Source organism: Cupressus sempervirens, chromosome 9, assembly GCF_028749045.1.
Source record: "Cupressus sempervirens isolate cs-2001-9-10 chromosome 9, ASM2874904v1, whole genome shotgun sequence".
NCBI classification, from domain to species: domain Eukaryota; kingdom Viridiplantae; phylum Streptophyta; class Pinopsida; order Cupressales; family Cupressaceae; genus Cupressus; species Cupressus sempervirens.
Window position 1 is genome coordinate 348072834 of NC_143126.1, and position 4938 is coordinate 348077771.

Sequence of the window (4938 nt, forward strand, 5' to 3'; positions counted from 1 at the left end):
TATCTCCCACTAAAAATAGTATGGACCAATAGAATGAATGAAAAATATAATTTATAAAATAATGAAAAATTAGAAAAAGATACAAACATTTGAAATTTCATATAATCTTTTTAATTCTTTTGGTCAGTGTTAATGTTAACACGAAGATGAATGGGTAAGTATTCTTACCCTGGCAGGCACTAAAAAAAAGGTTAATATTACCCCAAAAGACTATCAATAGAAATATTTTAAAACAAACTTCATTGATTCCCTCAAAACGGAGAGGGAGTTAACCAAACAGCTCAATCAGATTGATGAACAAATGGAACAGCTTCGGCTTGAAACGAAAATTTAAACAGACATGTCCAATTTGGCTTCTAAATACGATTTCTGCATTTTTGCATATTTTGCCCTCTGTGATTTGAAATTGTGATTTTTAATTCGCTCTGTCTAACAGAGGTCCTCTGGTTGTCTCTCTTATAGCCTTGGACTGGATTATACTAGTTAGACTTGCAAGTAACTCATAAAATGAAGAAAATGCTTTAAGGCATAGGGGTCACTGCAATGCCATTTCTGTGGCTCCAATTACAATAAGAAACTGTGATTGCCATCCGCTACTCATCTGAATCTGAGAGCATCATGTCATGTAGGGAGGCGCTGCGTATTCTGCTTACGACGCACATCCTCCCCGGAGACTCGTCTACATATTTTCAGACAAACCTGCATTCTCACAAAATCCCTTTCACAAGCGAAAATTGTTCACTCTCTCATCGTTCAAAGGCGCTTTGCATTTGCTACGCGCACAAATTTTCAGAACAAGCTTATTAACTTGTATGTCAAATGCGGAAGCTTGTTGGATGCTCGTAAAGTGTTTGACCTCATGAATGTACGAAACAGCATCTCGTGGAATACGATCATTGGAGCATACCGGCAGCATGGGTATCCTCACGAGTCAGTCACTTTGTTTCACCAAATGCAACGAACAGGTTTTCAACCGGATCAGTTCACATTTGCCATCGTTCTCCGAGCGTGTGCCAAAATGGGAGCTTTGGAAGAGGGTATGGACATCTATCAAACCATAAAGGATATTGGAATTTTGTCAAATGTTGTAGTTGCAACTGCCCTGGTAGATATGCTTGCAAAATGTGGAAGCGTAGATAAGGCTCACGAAATATTTGACAGAATGCCTCAAAGAGATGTTATCTCATGGAATGCAATGATTGTAGGATATGTGCACAATGAGTTTGTTGAAAAGGCTTTGGAAACTTTCAAGCAAATGCAATTGGCAGGTGTAAAGCCAGACTCGAAAACCGTTTCTAGCACCCTTCCAGCCTGTGTTGTAATAGGAGCTTTGGAAGATGGTATGAACATCCACCAAAATATAACGGAGGCCGGGTTTTTGTCAGATGTTGTAGTTGCAAGTGCCCTGGTAGACATGTACGCAAAATGTGGAAGCATGGAGAAGGCCCGGAAAATGTTTGAGAGGATACCTCAAAGAGATGTTATATTATGGACCGCCATGATTGCAGGATATGTTCAAAATGGATTCGTTGAGAAAGCCTTACAAACTTTTAAGCAATTGCAGCTGACAGGTTTAAAGCCAGATTCCTCAATATTTGCTAGCATCCTCCCTGCCTGTGCTCATATTGGCGCTTTGGAACTAGGTAGAGCCATCCATCAAATCATAACTGAAAGCGGATTTTCGTCAGACATTGTTGTTGCAAGTGCTCTGATTGATATGTATGCAAAATGTGGAAAGATAGAAGTGGTACATGAATTGTTTGACAGAATGCCTCAAAGGGATGTGGTCTCGTGGACTTCAATGATCGTAGGATATGCACAGAATGGATTAGTTGAAAAAGCTTTAGAAATTTCCAACAAATGCAATTGGCAATTGGCAAGAGTAAAACCAAATTCAACAACCTTTGCCAGCATCCTTCCAGCCTGTGCCAAAATGGGAGCTCTTGAACGGGGTACAGACATCCATCGAAGCATAATGGAAGGGGGATTTTTAATTTTTTCAAATGTTGTAGTTGCAAGTGATCTAGTAGACATGTATGTGAAATGTGGAAGTATAGACAGGGCATGTAAACTGTTTGACAAAAATGCCATGATTGCAGGATATGCACAAAATGGATCTGTTGAAAAGGCTTTAGATACTTTCAAGCAAATGCTTTTGTTAGGTGTGAAGCCAGATTCCATAACCTTTGCCAGCGTCCTCCCAGCCTGTGCCAAAATGGGCACTTTGGAACAGGGTATGGCCATCCATCAACGCATTACAGAAGAGGGTATTTTATTAGATGTTGTACTTGCAAGCGCTCTGGTAGATATGTATGCAAAATGTGGAAACCTGGACAAGGCACATGAACTCTTTGACATCATACCTCAAAGAAATGTTGTCTCATGGAATGCCATGATTGGAGGGTATGTTCAAAATGGGCTTGTTGAAAAGTCCTTGGAAATTTTCAAGCAAATGCAACTGATGGGTGTAAAGCCAGATTCCTCAACCTTTTCCACCATTGCCTCTGCCTGTGCTCAAATTGGAGCTTTAGAAGTGGGCAGAACTATCCATCAAATTATAATTGATCGTGAATTTTGGGCAGATGTTGTAGTTACAAGTGCTCTGATAGACATGTACGCAAAATGTGGAAACATAGAAAAGGCATGTGACTTGTTTAACAGAATGCCTCAAAGAGATGTGGTCTCATGGAACTCGATGATTGTAGGATACACACAAAATGGATTCGTCGAAAATGCTTTACAAACTTTTAAGCAAATGCCATCAGCAAGTGTAAAGCCAAATTCCACAACCTTTGCCAGCATCCTTCCAGCCTGTGCCAAAATGGGAGCTTTGGAACAGGGTATGGATATACATCAAAGCATAATGGAAGGTGGGTATTTGTCAGATGTAGTAGTTGCAAGCGCCCTGGTAGACATGTATGCAAAGTGTGGAAACATAGATAAGGCATGTGAATTGTTTGACACGATGCCTCAAAGAAATGTGATCTCATGGAATGCCATGATTGCAAGATATGCACAAAATGGATTTTGTGAGGATGCTCTCAGAATCTTTGAAATGATGAAGCATTCAGGAATATATCCTGACAATGTAAGCTTTGCTTCTGTTCTATTTGCATGCAGCCATGCAGGTTTAGTGGATGAGGGCTGTACACACTTCAATTATATGGGCAACCTTTATTGCATGACACCTACAGTTGATCATTATGTGTGCATGGTTGACCTCCTTAGTCGTGCAGGTTACCTCGAAGATACCCTAAATTTTATCATAAAGATACCAGTTAAACCTGCGGTTGTTGTGTGGATGTGTTTTCTTGGTGCCTGTAGATCACATATGAGTATAGTTTTAGGAGTATTTACAGCAATGCTGCTCTTTGATTTGGATGCTACAAATGCTGTGACTTATGTTCTTCTCTCAAAAATCTATGCAGAAGTGGGCTGGTGGGGTGAGGTTCAAATTGTAAAGAATTTGATGAAAGATAGAGGAATTAAAAAGATCCCTGGATGTAGTTGGATTGAAGGTGAAAAAATGGTACATGCTTTTTGTGCAGGAGACAGATCACACCCACAGACACAGGAGATCTATGCAGAGTTGGAGAAATTGGCTTGGGAGATGAAGGCAGCACGGTATTTTCCAGATTCAAAACATTCAGTTAACGATGTTGAAGAGGAGGAAAAAGAATCATTTATCTGCCGCCATAGTGAAAAGTTGGCAATTGTATTTGGTTTGTTAAACACACCCCACGGAACAACTATTAGAGTTGTTAAGAAGCTTAGAGTATGTGCTGATTGCCACAGTGCAACGAAACTCATCTCCAAGATTGTTGCAAGAGAAATTGTTGTGAGAGATGCCAACCGCTTCCATCATTTTAAACAGGGACAGTGTTCTTGTGGAGATTTTTGGTGATGTTAAATGAATCTAATTTGGAAAATAGATTTACACTATAATAATATGCACAGTCATACCTGCAGTAATAATGAAGAGATGAGGAGATTATTGGTAATGCTAAATGAAGCAATCTGTAAAGATGGTTCGTACTATAATAATGTGCACTGTCATACCCGCAGTAATAATGAAGGGACAAAGGAAAAAGGTTGTTTTCTTTCTCCTTTTGTCTAAAATATTTTGCAATTCAGACAATACCTTTTACTCTGTAAAATTAGAAATGTATAGAGTGGAATGCAGAACACTGCTAATTTACACAGTCAGGCTATCTGACAAAAATCTATGTTCCATATAATTGTTTCCAGGAAGCCTGCATATGTACGGAAACGCTGGAGGAAAATAATTCAAATCGCATGAAATATTTTGTATACCTTCAAAAGGAGAATAAGGAAAAAACAAAAGATGAGCAACACCTCAAGTAAATGGAAAGATGCTTGACCATTAGGGATTGGAAGAGGGGGTTCACAATCAACCCTCGTCATTTTGTGTGATTCCTTTTTTAAGGATTATATCTTCCATGATTCGATATGTAATTAGCCTAGCCAATAGGCTATTATAGGATGAAAACTGGCCGTCGAGAAACTTGCCTCTGCGGAAGTTCTATTTTGAATATCGAAATACGATGTGTATCTGAAAAGATAATCTAGCACCAGAAACCCTGCTCCCGCCAGGGTTCTTTCTTCAGATGCCGTCCATGTGTGCTTACTAAATGCTAATAATTGATGGTAACAGTAAATGTCATTAAATGCGAGGAGCACCATCTTTGAGCAGTCACTGCCTCAGAACATCCTTCAATTTTACTGTGCATCCTTGTGTTGAAACTACAAAGAAAAATAAATTGATCATGTAGTGCATTTCTGCCTTCAAGTTGTTGACTCCTGGCTAAGCTCCTGCGGATTTGCATTTGAGGTAGTTAAACTGGATATTTTCAAATCTTTGTGCAATTTTTTTTGCTTGCACAGTTTTAAAAAAGAAGCCTTTAATGCATATTTTCC

General features: G+C 39.2%; 1 pseudogene; it reads left to right on the plus strand.

The window, feature by feature from the left end:
- The first annotated feature begins 322 nt into the window (after window positions 1-322).
- Window positions 323-4103, plus strand: LOC149538746 (pentatricopeptide repeat-containing protein At2g03880, mitochondrial pseudogene; annotated as a pseudogene).
- Window positions 4104-4938: the final 835 nt, after the last annotated feature.